Source organism: Taudactylus pleione, unplaced genomic scaffold, assembly GCF_031769625.1.
Source record: "Taudactylus pleione unplaced genomic scaffold, aTauple2 ptg000373l, whole genome shotgun sequence".
NCBI lineage: Eukaryota > Metazoa > Chordata > Amphibia > Anura > Myobatrachidae > Taudactylus > Taudactylus pleione.
The window spans coordinates 2,057,684-2,074,564 of NW_028284774.1; the positions used below are offsets into that span (position 1 = coordinate 2,057,684).

The following is a 16,881-nucleotide window of genomic DNA, read 5'->3' on the forward strand; positions in this document are numbered from 1 at the left end:
GCATGTGCCCAAGTTAGCAAAGGCTCTGGCACAGATGGCTACGCGTAGGTAAGGGAACACTTGACGGTATTAGGTAGGTAACTGTGTGCAGGGCCTGTGTGCACTGCACACCCTGCACCCATTATAAATACGCTTATGCATGAGCAGTGTTGATGGCAGGTAAATCACACTCGGCCATTGTGTCAAGATATAATTAAAACTGCTTTTCTGCACATTCTTTCATGAATTTTAAATAGCAAACAATGGGGCATATTTATCAGAATTTGCATTTTTAATGTTGTTTTGATAAGACAATATTGCGTAAATTTGCATAGCAAAAATTAAAATTTACCAGGACATTGGGCTCATATCGGAGCCCACCACAGCGAGCAGTTGTAAGTCAAGTGATAGCTTACTTCCGGATACAAACAGCAAGGGTTTGGCCTGGGTGCCAAACAGCCCAGGCTGCTCCATATCCTAACAATAAGATCATGTGCTCTCCTGTCTCTAGTGTAACGCTAGGTGAAAGCTGTACATCTGGGTGTCCCATCTTGTGTGGGTTGTATTGTATGAGCCTCCCGGAGCTGGGTTAAGGCAGAGTGGCCCAGTCTGGCCCTTTGCTCAGGCTTCCCCTTTTGCTTCATTTCAGTGAGACAATGGCCCGTATTCAATTAGGGAGCGAAAAGACAACATCGGAGGTTAGAGTGGGGGATAAAGTATCGGGCACGTGCCCGCTTATCCCCGTATTCAATTTAAAAGGAGCGAAAACGGGACCCGGCAAAATTGGATCTTTGAAAAAAAGAATACGGGAACTTTCGGGAAATGTGCCTGGGACCCCCATAAAGATGTCCAGACATGGGGGATCACAATGGGCACCCTCATTTTTGCCTGCTGAAGGAAGTCGGGGTTTGTAATAGCCACAGCAAGTGCATATTTGCGGCTATGAAGAAGTGAAGAATAGCACTTAGGAATAGTTATTTTTCCCCCAAAAAATAAAAAATCTATCAAATTTGAGGTACATGAAAATGGGTGTAAGCATATTTTTAAGTCCCTAAAGTGTATTTTGACAATTCTGCAAAAATGCACCTGCCGGATACTCGGGATCCCCCCCGAATTAATTTTGTTAGTTAAAAAAAGTGTTCCCCTTTTTTTTTTTTTACCCCAAAATTAAAAATTCATATTTTTGGGGTGACCCTATTTTTTATTTTTTTTTTACTTTTTTTTGACACAGGGGTGCAGGCTATTTTTTTTTTTTTTTTTAAAGCCTGCACTTTTTTCACCACCTATTTCAGTGGTGAAAAGTTTCGCAATTTCAGTGCGAAAAGCCTTTGAAATTGAATACGGGGATAATTAAAACAGCCAAAAATGACGACATTGGCGATAAATTATCCGACATTTCGCTTCAAATTGAATACCCCCCAATGTGTTAGATTAGAGAAGAGTGATTAATGCTGTTAATTTGAAGAAGCAATATCGTATATACTCGAGTATAAGCCGAGGTACCTACTTTTACCCAAAAAAACTGGGAAAACTTATTGACTCAAGTATAAGCCTAGTGTGGGAAATGGCTGCAGCTGGTAGTGCCCCCAGTAGTAATTCCCCCTGGTTGTGCCCCCAGTAGTAAATCCTCCTGGTAGTGCACCCAGTAGTAATCCCCCCTTTCAGTGCCTCCAGTGGTAATCCCCCCCTTTTAGTGCCCCCAGTAGCAATCCCCCCCTGGTAGTAACAACAGTGGTAATCACCCCTTATAGTGCCCCCTGTAGTAATCCCCCCCTGGTAGTGCCCCCTGTAGTAATCCCCCCCTGGTAGTGCCCCCTGTAGTAATCGCCCCCCAGTAGAGAGAAATGAGCAGAATAAAAAATAAAAAAAATCACTTACCTGAAACTTCGGCTATCGGCTCCTCCGGCCGCTTTGCATGGGAGAGACGTCGTCAAGACGACGTGTCTCCCATTACCCACTGCGGGAGCCGGAAGATGGCTCCCGCAGTGGGAGCAGCGGCAGCCGCTGAGAGTCTGACAGACTCACAGCGGCTGCTGATTACAACAAACACACAGCTGCCGGCTCCGGCGGTTGTGTTTGTCCTGTGTAGCGCTGACCGAACTCCGTCCGGTCAGCGCTACACTTCACTCGAGTATAAGCCGAGGCGGTACTTTTTCAGCACAAAAAATGTGCTGAAAAATTCGGCTTATACTCGAGTATATACGGTAATTGAAAAAATAAATAAATAAAAAAAGGCACAACCAAGTTCGTTTTGCATTTTAAATTATTGGCACTAAAAATCTGTAGCCATAATCGCAGAGTTTGCACTGGTACATGAAAGTCACACCCCATAAAGTTATCAAATTATCTTGAAAGTTTATCTTGTAGAACAGAGTAATACAAATTGTGCACAGCCTATAGATTACCATAGACTTTTGAACAATATACTTTTTAGGACTGTATTCAAACCACAAACACATGGAGCAATGAACAATGATCCATTAGTATATGCTCTTACAATGTAATCAGGACCCACCTAGCAATACAGCTTGTCTATTCAGTAAATTAGCTTGACTCAGGTCACTGAAGTTACATAGCAGTACAAAAGGAACATATAAAGTTACTAGCCAAAACATTACTAAGGCAACACCTGCATCTCTGATGGTGCATACACACGGTCAGATGAATGATTTTACCAAGGATCTGAATGATTTTTGCCTGTATTAAAATGAATGAAATCTGACAAATCTGACTGCAAACACATCAGATGTCAGATATAATTATCTGACAAACGGGGACGCGCATCGTTCATCGTTGCAGTCACATATGTCAGATTTTCTTTCAGATATGAACGATTTTAAAATCATTATCATTCACATCTGAAAGAAAATTTGACCGTGTGTATGCACCATAAGGGCTCAATCAAATTAACGATGGGAGCTTTATTGCCATTCCAACTACTACTTGTAAATCATTGATTTTTAAAGAATGTGGCGATACCACAAGTGCAGCATAAAGCCGCACGTAATTGAATGGAGCCTTATATGTATTCAGACATAAGGAAATGTCATTATGTAGTCCAACTGGTAATTTACTTGGAGCAAGATACATCAAACCTTAAGAGGACAGGTGGAGAAGATGCCCAGGGGTGTATCTAGTGATCCAAGCGCCCCTGGCAATGTAATGTGCTGGCGCCCCCGCCCTCCCCATGCAGTGCCCCCAATAGTAATCCCCCAGTAGTAATCCACGCTATGCTGCATTGCCCCCAGTAGTAGCCTCCCTATACAGTGCCCCCAGTAGTAGTCCCCGAATACAGTGCCCCCAGTAGTAGTCCCCCCTATACAGTGCCCCCAGTAGTGGCCACCGCCCCTAAATTGCCCCCAATATTAGCCACCCCTATACAGTGCCTCCAGTAGTGGCCACCCACACCCTAAATTGCCCACAGTAGTGGCCACCCCTATACAGTGCTCCCAGTAGTGGCCACTCCCATAAATTGCCCCCAGTAGTGGCCACTCCTATACAGTGCCCCTCAGCAACGGGCACCCCCCCACAAAGTGCCCCCAGTAGCGGCCACCCATTTCAGTGCTCCCTCCCCCTGTAGTGCCAGGCTTACACACACAAAAAAAAATAAAAAATTCAACTTAACCTGATCCCCGCTCCTGACGCGACCGCCGCTGTCCGCTCTGAGTCCCGGCCGCTCTTATCCTGGATGGGAGAGACGTCATGACGTATGACGTCTCTCCCATCACGTGCTGCGGGGGAGCCGCCACACGGAGCTCATTAGTGAGCTCCAGCCGGCTCCCTCCGCGGACAACGCAGCAGCAAATGAGAGTCTGTCTGACTCTCATTAGTTGGCTGCTATTACAAACACACAGTGTTTGTAAACGGTGTAGGGCAAACCGCTCTCACTGCGGTCTGCCCTACACTTGTGGGGCCGGGTGACTTGTCCTCCCCTTGGCTACTGGTGGCACTGCTGGGCGGCGCCCCCCCTTTGGTCAGTGCCCCTGGCGAGTGCCATCCTGGCCAATGGGTAGATACACCCCTGAAGATGCCCATAGCAACAAATCAACTTCGAACTATCATTTTATAGAATGTATTAGATAAATGGTAGCTAGAAGCTGATTGGTTGCTATGAGCAACACCTCACCTTGTCCCCTTTAGAAGGTTTAATGAATCTTTAATGAACCACCTTGATCTGAGGTGGCCCATGCAGCCCAACACCCTTCACTGCAGCAATTAGGCAGAAGTGGACAGCACAGACTGTAATGTTTAGCAATACTGCCTCGCAGCACTGAGGTCATGGGTTTGATTCCCACCACGGCCCTACCTGTGTGGAGTTTGTATATTCTCCCCGTGCTTGTGTGGGTTTCCTCCCACACTCCAAAAAAATACTGGTAGGTTAACTGTCTCCCAACCAAAATCAACCCTAGTGTGTATGTGATGGGGAACACAGCTTTATGTGAATGGCCAAATATTCTCTGCAAAGTGCTGTGGAAATTGTATAACCTTAACAGTAATTACAGGGTGGGAACCTGCACATAGTGAAATCTGGTTACCCCAACAAAATTGAACAGTTATCACAACAATATATCAATAAAATATCAATATAGATGACACTAGTTTTTTAATGCGATGTAAATCAAAGCACATAGTGCTTTTCACTCCTTCGTGAATATAGCCCAATTTCACCCTTCATCCTATTCAGAGAAAGTTTACAGGGAAGAAATCAGATTTCTCCAGCAGCGCACATGATTATGGTACAAATTGCTTCCCCATACAATAGTATAGGATGGATGAAATAATGATGGGGAAAAAAAAAACCCATTGTGGGAGAAGAGCAGGTACATTTAATATATCCCTGCCAACTCCTCACAGACACCTCCCCCTTTCCACCATATGACGTGACCGATGCTAGTGTGCAATGCACTGCAGGTGCATGCAGAACACTTTCCGTAATTGTGGTAATTCAGTCTCTGCACTGGTTGGCTGGTTCACCAGGGGGCTGGTTATCGGAGGTCGCGGCTGGGAAGGTATGTATTCCTGAGAGTCAACATTAAACTAGTAAAGAAATTGCATCAATATGAGAATTACTATCCTGCACTTCTTGTTCTACAGGAATAGAGCCCTCTGTCCTGTCCATATCCTGACAGTGCTTAAGAGACAGAAAGAAAAAAAATGCTTCAGTGACTTCTGTTTATCAAATACCCACTGCAAGTTACAACTTGGTTAGTCACAGATGACAGGTTTGCACATAAAGCACACGTTTTTTTTCAATTTTAAAATGTACATAAATAATTGTCAAGACTTGAAAACAGTTCTGTAAGAAAATTGGTATATGTGGCACTGACCAAAGGTTGTTCACCTTTGGATTTTTTTAATGCACCAAAATGCAGTACAAACAATTCCATACATGTATTTCTCATGCAAATTTTAATAGTTTATCTACATATTTCTAAGACCTATAACAACATCTTCATGCAAACTTCTCCAAACCATAAAAAAAAAAAACAGTATTGTCCAGTCCACAACAGTCTTACTACCTTATTTTTTTTTTATCTGTTTTTATTATGATCAAGTTGCAAGGAATCCCAACTAAAAACTTCAATGTTTTCAGAGAGCGCTCAAGATTGAAGGTTGGGGTAGGGACCAAAACGTACAGTGCTGTGTTCATTAGTGGCACTTTAGAAAATAATCAATAATAATAGTCAAATATAAATTATTAGAGTCAGAATAGAAAAGTCTGCAGAAATGGCACACTCTATAAACAATTTTCATTATGTACAAAAAAAAAAAAGACAGTAACAGCTCTAGTCCATGGTTAAGTTGCAAAAGCTCCTTAAAAAATATCAGACAGATGTGGAACCCTTTACAATTCTAAGCCAATATATGGAGAACAGAATCCAATGCACTGAGAAGCACCCACACATACACCAACTGCCATCACTTATAGGCCCACCACACATATGGAAGAGGCAGAGCCTTAGGTCTAGGTTCATTCAGACAATGGAAACACATCATTACAGCCATTTCTGGATAATGATGTGTGTTGAATGACACCTTGGCCTAGAGTGTAGAGGTGCCCCAGCCCTGAGTCCCATCCATTACCCCCACCAGCAGTGTCACAGAGCACTGCCACTACACACACCCCAGCTGACAGCCAATACTTGTGTGGAGTATGCCCAGCACACAGCTAGCCCTCTCCCATCCCTGTGCTGGGATGGCCACTGGAGGCCAGACTAGGCCGCACTGGCTGCAGGAAGAGGTCATCTGAGGCCCAGCCTGGCGCTGCTGCCATGAGAGAACAAACACCGATGTATAATACAGTTAGCCACCCCCATGCAACACTCACTTCTTTCCCCCAAGTCGTCCCCCAAATGGCCAGCAGCAATGGCGGCCGCCTGGCTCCCCGTCCGCTGCTATTGCTGCCCTGCTCTGCCTGCGTGCCCGTCGATTGGCTGCGCCAGTCATGTGACTAAACAAAACCGTCACAGATAAACCTAAAATGAACCCTTTGTCCGCGAATTGTAGGGGGGTTCTCCCCTCTTCGGTGCGAGACCCCTACCCGGACTAAGCGGTCCCCACCAGGGTCCTCCACACGCCGCTAGCAGAGAGAGAGCAGCAGCCGTCGCCACCTCCGGTACACATCACCCTCCCGATGCAGAGCTCTCGCAGGCGCCATGTTGATCTGTGCAGCAAAATGCGTCAGGTGGCTTAGCTCCGATTGCGTCACCCACCGGGGAACGGTGCCCGGTACCCAGCTCTCCACAGGTCGGCGATGAGGAGTTATTGGCCGGCCGGCGGGCCGGCGGCTGGTTCGCCCTCTAGTTCGGGCCCGGTCCGACCCGGCAAACCAGGGGTTAAGTGCTTGGTGTGTGTGTGTGTGTGTGTGATGTGGCCCTGCGGGTCACTCACCTGCTCCGCTGTGTGCACAGGCCCCGCCGCCGCCGCTGCACTTTTTTTTTTTTTTTTTTCTTTTTTTTTTCCCTTCAGTTTAAACCTGAGGACTCGAGACAGCCGTCCCCTCACGTGACCCGCGCTGCCTCCTCCCCCGTGTGCTCCCCGTGGCGCCAGAATGGCAGGAGCGCGCCGGGCGAGGGAGGGGACCGGCCTCGGGAGCGCGCCCAGTACATTACTGTGTCTGTGTGTACCGTGTGAGCTAGACTGACAGCGTGGTGGCACGGCTATTGCTGATGCTTCTGATTTGTATCTAGATTTCTTTTTTCTGACCTTGGCTCACTGTGAAAATACCAGTTTTATTCATTTCTCATTGTGAAAATGTGTCAAACTAATGCTGGGTACACATGTCTCTAGCACACACTTGCGTACACATTTGCTGATTTGGGGCGCGACGATATCGCCCGTTGGGTCGCTGACGAAGCACACATTGTAAACGACATAGCAGGTACACATGGGCGTTTCTAGAGAGGGGCCCGTGTGCAGTCTCCGTCATGGGTCCCCTCCTCTCAGTGCGGCGCCTGCGCGGCCAGCCCGGCACTTATAGACTCTGGGCACTAAAGTGTGCCCAGAGTCTATAGCACATGAGCAGGTCACCGGGAAAATGGCCGTGGTGGCCATGTTCCCTGTACTGCGTATGTGCAAACAACGGGAAAATGGCCACGGTGGCCATTTTTTAGCCGTCTTTACAGCGCAGACACCGGTGCCGACGTGGGACTCCGGGGAGGTAAGTATACCATGGGTGAAGGGTGTGCGCCCTGCACCCATTATAAATACGCCCCTGGGTACACAATAGCTGATGTGCTCGATATGTCGTACAATCCGCCGGGCATAAAAACCATGAGCACAGGGGCTTCTCAGCAGCGGGTCCCCCACTCACCTCTCTATATTCTATCTGGTGCTGGCAAGTGGGTCCCCTCCTACGCAGATATTCGGGAAGATGGTGCATTGCCCAAGTTAACAAAGGCTCTGGCACAGATGGCTTTGTGTGCCACTTACTGTCACCGGGTAGGTATGTTCCGCGTGCAGGGTATGCTGTTTAGGGCCTGTGTGCATCGCACACCTTACACCCATGATAAATACGTCTATGCATGAGCAGTGTTGAGGGCAGGTGACTCGCACTCTACCACTGAAACGTGGTACCGACGTGTCAAGGTTTTATAACAGAAGCTGCTTTTCTGTGCATTTTGCACATAATGGGGCATATATATCATAATTCACATTTTGTAATGCAGTTGTGATGAGACAATATCATGTAAATTTGCATTCGAAAATGAAAATTTTAGTTTGAATTTACCAGGACATGGGCACCGATATGAGCCCACCCCAGCAAAGAGTTGAAAGCAAAGGTATAGCTACCGCTATCACTTTATTCTGGATACAGTCCTGGCATGTATAAAGCGCAGCCATCGGACTACATATGTTCCAGTACCGGCCGGCAGGGAGGGATCAGAAGGAAAGTTCATTTCTTAATGCTGCGATTAGTGATGATGAGAAATGATACAATTCGGGTAAAAAAATGATTATTAATACATGGGCGTTGAATTCCTTACCGATAGGTATTAAAATACCATGCTCTTACTATCACTAGTAATGGCATAGCAATAGATATTGGCATGGAAACATTTGGTTTCAATGGCATCTAACCCAGCTGCAGTTAGGAGCAGTGCGGCCATGCCTTTTAGAAAAGTATGTTCCATTTATTTATTCTCTAGCACAGGGGTGGGGAACCTCCTACCCAGGGGGCCTTATAAGGCCCTCTGTATCATTTGGTATGGTCCTTTGAGCTTTTTTAAGCTAGCCTCATTTGGCTAGCATGGTGCCTAGAATGGCACACTGCAGCCAGAATCTATGCAGCAGTGCCACCTGTCCTTAGGACACTTCAGACGGTCACAACGCTGCCCTTATAGCTCCCCAGAGCATCCTCAGGATGCTCCGGGCATTGCTGTAATCATCGGCGATTGTGGCTCGCCCCTGTGTGACGTCATGCGGAGGGGGCATAACCTGAACCAGGCCCGCAAATAATGTTTTATATATATCAAAATGGCCCTTGGCAGAATAAAGGTTCCCCACCCTTGCTCTAGCATAACATCAGATTTACATGCATGGGATTAGTACACCATTGTAGTTTGGGTGTGTGCTTACTACTAAAGGTGCATACACACATAAAGATTTTCTGTCCAAACATCCAACTAGTTGATTGGTTGGAATGAAAATCTGGTAAGGTATGAAAGCAAATGACAATCAGCAATTTGCTCCCAAATGCCAGAAAATGGACAAAAACTGTTGTTTGAACAAATTGTTTAGATCAAACATTTAACAAACTTGTCTGACGGCCATTTTCATCTGTTTTCTGGCATTTAGGAGCAAATTGCTGATCGTAATTTACTCCCATTCCTTACCAGATTTTCATTCCAACCAATCAACTAGTTGATGGTTGGACAGAAAATCTTTACATGTGTATGCACCTTAAGAGAAATGTTGTTCCTAGATTACCATACTTTTCCCAAACAAATTCTTTGTTGATGTAGATGGTGACATTATTAAGCAACTACTAAAATATATATCTTGTTTATTTGAATGGGAAACTCACCTAAATTCAAGTTTTCCAGTTTTGAACAAAACTACTGATAAATAATGCGAGTAGAGGTTTAAGTGATGTTTAAAAATATTATGCTACCCAGCTGAGCTAAATTCTGCCGTGATTTTCACCTGAAACTGTCGTTTGGGTACAGATAGAAACAATCAGAGAGAAGGTAACCTATTTTGTCTTATCTTACGATCTTCAAAATCGATTTTGTCCACAACTGATTCAAACAATCCCACCCTATGTTTCTCATGGTCTCTTATATATGTGTTAAATATTCTGACGTAATTACAGATCATTTTGACGCCTATATGGGACAATTCAGAACTGTGGGCCTGATTCAGCAAGGACCGTAATTGCAAAGCTGCACGCAGGCCATAGATATATGATGTATGCACGCAGGCAGTTTTACAATTGCAATCCTTGCAGTTATGGTATGCAGCAGGAGGCATCACGCCTCTTGTGCATTACTTATCCGAGCTGTGTTGTCCAGCGCAGCATTGGATACTCTGCGGACCATTGGCCGGCTGCATGACCCATGGGGTACTGCAGCCGGCCGCCGTAGATTAGAGTAAGAGGCCAGGAAATCTCCGTCAGTTGACGGAGATTCTGGCCTTTTCCCTCCCCCCCAACGGCGGCAACATGCGTCCGTTTCGGGAAACACAGGCCATCGCCGCCCCCTCCCTGCCCACAAATGCCAGCAGACTGTCAATCACTGACATCTGCTGGCAGTCTGCGTGCGTGCGCAGAACGGGTCATGCGCCTGCGCAGATTCCCAATCATCGGGAATCTGCAATCAGTAGTGCACTTGCGTGCACTGCTGAATTAGGCCCAGTGTTGTTGTAGTCAAACACATCCTTGGAAAAAGTTTAGAAAGGACCCTAAACTGGGTTAGGGATTACCATCACAAGATGTCCTTGCATATTGGCGGCGATGGCGCCTTCGCACCAATAGCATGTAGCCATCACAAAGTAACCATTGAGTGTTATGTGACCACATGCGTAGTCAACAAACAAACTCACGCAAAGGTGGTTTTCTGCAGACACCACTTCTGGCTGTCAACAGCTGAATATAAGTAATGCAGCCTTTGTATGGATGGAGGAAGGTGATAGCAAGCATAGCAATCCTGTCATTGAATGATAAAACATTTCCATCGGCCGGGTACATCGATGGTTGCTAACCATCGTCTTCCGATTTCCATCCCTAAACTGGGTTGTGATTTTATAGATGGGAATACTGGGCCTGATTCAGATCCGGTCGCGAGCGCTCGCAACCGGGTCGATGGTGGCCCAGAGCGCTCCGTCATCGTGTGCTCCGTCGTATGCGGCGTCGGCTCCGTCGTGCGCATGCGCGAGACCCGGATAGCGACGGGCAATCCGTCGCTCCGGGTCTCGCACCAAAGGGGGCGTGCTGTCGATGTTGAGTGACCGCACGCCCCCTTTGGTGGGCGGGCCGGGGGGTGGCTGCCAAGACGGAGGCGTTCCCTGTTTGAGCCGAAAGCTCTCCGGGGCTTGCGGCCATGAGACCCTACCACAAGGGTCTCGTCGCAAGCCCGATTGTCGCGATGGTCTTGACCATCGCGACCATCATCCTGGCTGCTCTCATTAGCTGTGGGTGGTAACCCACAGCAATGCGAGCGGCCAAGAGGCCGCTCCATAAAAAAAAAAAAAAACGCACTGATTCAGAGCGAGCGCTCTGTCAGAGCATCCGGCTCTGAATCAGGGCCTCTGGGCGGTTCTTAACTCAATTATTTTAAAGGTACAATATCTCTCAACCTGGGAGTAAATTTTCTAAGTATGAGTGTGTCAAAGCTGCTGTGGGTATGAAATACCGGCAGTCGGGATGCCTGCTGTCAAATTGCCGACAGCGGCATCCCAATGCTGGGAATCCTGACGGGTAAGGTAAGTATGTTAATTTTCCCCCCTTCTTCCCCTAACCTTCCCTTCTTCCACCCTAATCCTAACCCTAATTTGTTATGTAATCTATGTACAGCGATTGGAAAGAAACTTTTTTAATTAGCTGGTACAACGAGCTACATGGTTTATTTAGGGGCAACATATTAAATAAACCTTGGTTTGGTTGTGACATATCAGTTAGTATTCCATACACCTTCCTTAAAAACCTCTTTAAATACACCTCCTGAATGCTTGGTAATTCTAACCCGATCACACGCCCCACTATCCTAACCTTGCTCTCCAAAAATGTACGCTCAGCCTCTGTGCAGCTCCCAAACCACATAGCAATTCCATAAGTCAGTACACTTTCTATAATGTAACCATAAAAGTTTACTAAAATAGTCCTACACATTCCTGAATTACGCATTTTCCTTAGAAAAAATAGGCGCCGCTGAACCTTTTTTTTACTGTACCACCGACTGAGCATGAATAGTCCATGACAAATCATATGATATGTTTACTCCTAAAAAATGTAAAGACATCCACCACATCCACAGCCTGACCATCCAGGAATATCTGGTGGAAAAGACTGCCTCTTTGATCACCTAAAATCAACTATAATTCTTTTCATTTTTTTCACATTTAAAATTAAATGATTTTCATGGCTCCAAATTTGAAACCTAGAAACTTTAGTGCTATATTAGGGCTCATCGTCTTTCCTGATCCGACCTACTATACCAATATTATCTGCAAATTTAAGTCAGAACCCGAGGCACAGTCATGAATAAACAAGGAGTGTAACGGGGCTCAACACACACCCCTGTGTGACCCCTGTACTCATCACAATCTAGCTTGATAGATAATTACCCATTCTAACAAACTGCGGCATGTTTGTCATAAAATCTAAAATCCATTTACAAGTAAAACTAAGCCCAAATTAGACAGTTTAGTCACTAAATTTATTGGAAAAACAATGTGAAAAGCTAAGCTATAGTCCACAAATAAGATTCTTACAAAATAATCTTTTGTCTCCAAGTGAGTCAGCACCAGCTGTAATAAAGTAAGGTCAGCAGCATCTGTAGATCTGTCTGCCCTATAAGAAAACTGAAATGGGTCTAAAATAGCAGAAATACTTAATTTAATATGACCCATCACCAGTCGCTCAAAGACCTTCATTATAAGTGATGTCAAAGCTATTGGACGATAGTCATTTGGCTCACAAGCATTACCACTTTTAGGAACAGGAATGATTGCTGTTGATTTAAAACATTTTGGAACAACACATTGTTCAAGTGATAAATTAAAATTGACTAAGAATACCTGCAAATTGCTCAGAACATTCTTTCAAAATCTTCTCCTGAATCCCGTCTGGGCCAGGGGCTTTACCTGAACTTGTTCTGCAAAAACAGCATCTTTATGCACAATTTGTTCAAAACCAGAGGCCTTTCATCCATAGACGTTTCCACCTCTCTATATGGGGTATTGTTATCCCTATACATTTAATACATCACCAAAAGAACCTTCTGCTCTACCTGAAATAGTCTTATCGTCTGTTTAAACTGTAATATCCTGTATACCTTTCCGCATACTCCTGGAATCCATAATTGCTTTTAAACCTAATTTCAGTTATATTGGAATATTATTATTTAGCCTTTCTTTTTCCTCTTAAGTTAGAAGTCCTGTAGGCATCAACATCATTTGATTTGAAAGTCCTATCTCTAGCAGCAAGTAAGGTTTGAAACTCATGGTTATCCGTTAGCAAATAACAGTACCCACTTTTTTGGTCACACTCTCCACACAGCTATTTATATAACCAAATACCATGGAAGCATGTAAGTCAATATTTGACATTCCCTTCTATCTGCGATTCATCGATAAACATATTCCAATCAGTAAACTCAAAGTCATCTTGTAATTTCAGCATAGCTCCCTAAGGCCAAACAGTTTGTAAGCCTGGTCCGCTTAACCAATGGTTTATATGCTGGAACTAAAAACAAAGAAATATGGTCAGAATGACCTACATGTGAACGTCTAAAAGTCACATATGCATCCTTGATATTACAGTATACATGGTCCATCAAATTCTCTCCTCTAGTTGGGGTGTTGACATATTGATGACATTTTGGGAAAGACTGACTTCAGTTTTACTTGCTTAAAATCCCTGACAACTACAAATGCCCCATCCGCAAATGCCCCAGTTGCTGCTTCGCTATTGCATCATGTAAAGTATCCAAGACAGTTTCCACATGAGCTTGTGGTGAAATGTAAACAGTAACCATAACCACGGCTGGGATTTCTTGTGATAAGTAAAAAGGTTTGCACTTAACCATGGAATATTCCACATTAACCAAACAAAGGACCCAGGGCCCTATTTAGCAATATTTTTACTATAAAATGTGAAAAAGGGTGTTTTCACATCCTTTTCAAATTATTTTGTGAAAAAGTACTCCAATTTACATATTTTTAGTAATCAGATTGCATTTCACGTACTTGTAATGGCAAATGTGATCTGCTCAGATTTACTAAAAATTAAATATAAAAAAATACAGGGGAATGCCCTGTGATAAAAACGCATCTCCTGCTCTGCTCTGAGAGGTAGAACAGAGCCGGAAGCCAGCCCCTGTGATCAGCTTTGTGGTCTAAATAGACCAAAAGCTGATCACTTAAAAAACCCAAAGCTTCAGGAGCCACGTGCAGGGTAGACCAGTTACTTTGCATGTTCTTCTTACTAATACCTGCGGCTCCTATTCACTGTCTGCGGTAGGATCATTTGTGTTTTATTGGACACTTATGTGTATGAACACTCAGTTCTTACTTGAGTGAATGGAAAGAGTGCCATCTCTTTCACTATACTTGTTTTAAGTGTATATATTATATGGCATAACCTGTCAATTGCACTTATATACATATTCACTCCTGCAGTATGCTGTAATTTTCTACTCCATCTGAGAAAGAGTGCCATCTCTTTCACTATTTGTATACTGTTATTGTATATCATGTCAAAATTTTTAGTTGCACATCTATTTTCTACTGTGATAGTTGAGGTTTCTGCTCCATCTCAGAAAACTTTGTGCACCATTTGGATATTTTATATGTAGATATCATCTCTTTTTTCTTTATTTACCTATTTATGTAAGTAAATTGTAATATTTCTATATGTGACTAGTAAATACATTGTTGTTTATTTTGGTTCTACTGGGTAGCGCCTCATTTATGACATAACTCTACATATACTAGCTTATATTGCGGGTTTCAGTAGGGAAACTGAATGTCATACTAGGCTTGCTTTAACCCAACGAAGCACTCGAACAAATCCCTACACTTTTTTTTTTCAATTCCTGAGTGAGGTCTGACCTGCCTTAACTTTGCGCATGTTACCGATTGTTTGCCCAAGTATACGGATGTGAGTAAGGGGAAGTGGGCGTCTTTATGTTAGGCTGCGATCGCAATGCGAATGCAATCTTTTGCATATCACCGCTGATGCGTGCATATAAGCATAATTGCTATTCTTGCTGATTCAGGCCCAGTGTGTGAAGTGGATTAGCAGAGACAGAGCTTAATCGCAAGCTCTGTCCCTGCGTGCGATGCTTGATACATCCTTGTGATGTATTCAAATATCGTATTGCAATATGCGGATCCTGATAAATATGTTCCTCAATGAGATCAGCTTCTGAACACCGATTGTTATTAACGTATGTGCACAGGCCTCCACCTCTGAGTTTATCGGACTCCTCAGTTCTATCAGCAGTGTCTGAAATTGTATTGCTCAGCCAAGACTGTAAATATCATAATTGAACAGGTTCTAAGGAGCTTCTGGTTAGCTAATCTAGGAAGCAAGGGTTTAAAGGGGCAAAGACACAGTCTAACCTTAATACTAGCTTTTCCCCCTCTTCTGATTCCTCTCCCTCTGTGGTCTGCGCTTCCATCCTACTCCCCAGATGCTCCTGCCTTCCAGGGCATAGTCATCCTGCCCAGTCTCCGACTTCTCTTCACCTTTGGCAGCTGGCATAGCTGGAGTGCTGCCACAATACTGTCCGGCGGCATCATGAGATTGTCATGATCCTGTCTTATTCCCTCATATTCTACTAGTTTGTCCTATGATTTACCTCTACCTGTTCTGTAGGTTAGGATATCCAGATTTGCCTGGGAGATCTGTTCTGCATGCAGGCTGCAGCATGTGTCTGTGTTACTAATTGCTGGATTCCCTTCTAGACTGATTGTGCACCCGAGAGCCTCTCTGTCTGTGAGATCTGCAGATTCCTGATTACAGCAGAGATTGCAATCCAGCTGGTATGCTGGACCTGAACTGCAGAGATCATGTGCATGTATTGTTTCCAGTCCTTTAGTGCTTGCCATTCTCTCTGCATGTCCACAGTGTGCTCCACGCCGAAGTTCCCTCCAAAATAAGAGATGGACGCAGCCATGACAGTCTGGATCAGGTGATTAGCTAAACACCAACCAGAAGCCAGGCTGTAATCACATGATACTATCGGACAATTCCTGGACAGACAAGGGTATATAGGGAGCTTCTAGGACACTCCCAATCTGCCAGTGCAATGTTGTCTTCAGCCTAGCTGTGAGATACTGTTTGAGCTCCTGCAAAATTCTCTGTTACTTAGTGCAGATTCCCATCTCCCTGCACCGCTGACTCCAATAGCTATCCGGTACTATTCCAGTATATCGTGTCCGGTACTATTTGGGTAATCCTATCCAGTCCCATTCAGGTGAATCCTGTCTGGTTCCATTCCAGTGTATCCTGTTCAGTCCCATTCTGATGTATCCTATTCGTACCCATTCCGGTGTATCCTGCCCGGTCCAATTCCAGTGTGTCTTATCCGGTCCCATTCCGGTGAATCCTGTCTGGTCCCATTCCGGTGAATCCCATCCAGTCCTGGAAGAGTCATCTCTATCCACTTTGTTCCTCATTGTGCCAGTCACCTACCAGTATAGGAAAACCCAAGCAGGGGACCACGACCTGCACGTCTGGCGCAGCTAAGCCCAAATCCTCTTGCGGGGGTCACTGGTGAAAACCACCAGCGTATTAGATTCTGCACCTCTGTTTTGGGTGTCAGCCAACTTCCCAGACACTGGTCTACCTCCATCAATCAGTATTCATTCCATGAGTCGGGATTATATCAGACCTCCCGCTTTCACTGTCCGAACTCCTGAGCCCTCGCCTACCAGAGTCTACAGCTTGGGTCCACAAACAAATCAGACGAGTGTGACAGAGATCTTCCAGCAGCCTCCAGGCCACAAGATCCCCCAGCATCCTCTGGGCCACCAGAATCCCCGGCAGCCTCTTCGCCGCGAGATCCCTCGGCAGTCTCCGGGGCTCCGACAATTTTGGACCATTTGAGCAGCCAACGGGGCTCTAACACCGCAGGGCCACCCAGCTGCCCCCAGGCCACCACAAGGCCTTCCAGCAACCTCCAGTGGAACCACGCAGTTACCCTGCGGCCACGACATTGAAATGGTGAGCCCAGCAAA

General features: G+C 45.2%; 1 protein-coding gene across 6 annotated transcripts in view; it reads right to left on the bottom strand.

The window, feature by feature from the left end:
- Nucleotides 1-6,993, bottom strand: part of ZNF644 (zinc finger protein 644) — a 114,597-nt gene extending 107,604 nt beyond the window's left edge. For 2 of the 6 annotated variants that reach the window (XM_088444885.1, XM_088444879.1), the window contains exon 1: nt 6,871-6,993. The gene's annotated coding sequence lies outside the window, so the exon portion shown is untranslated. Of the gene's footprint in view, nt 1-6,307; nt 6,394-6,520; nt 6,664-6,692; nt 6,815-6,870 lie in introns of those variants that run through there. The other 4 variants (XM_088444883.1, XM_088444881.1, XM_088444884.1 and 1 more) reach the window with 4 other exon arrangements.
- Nucleotides 6,994-16,881: the final 9,888 nt, after the last annotated feature.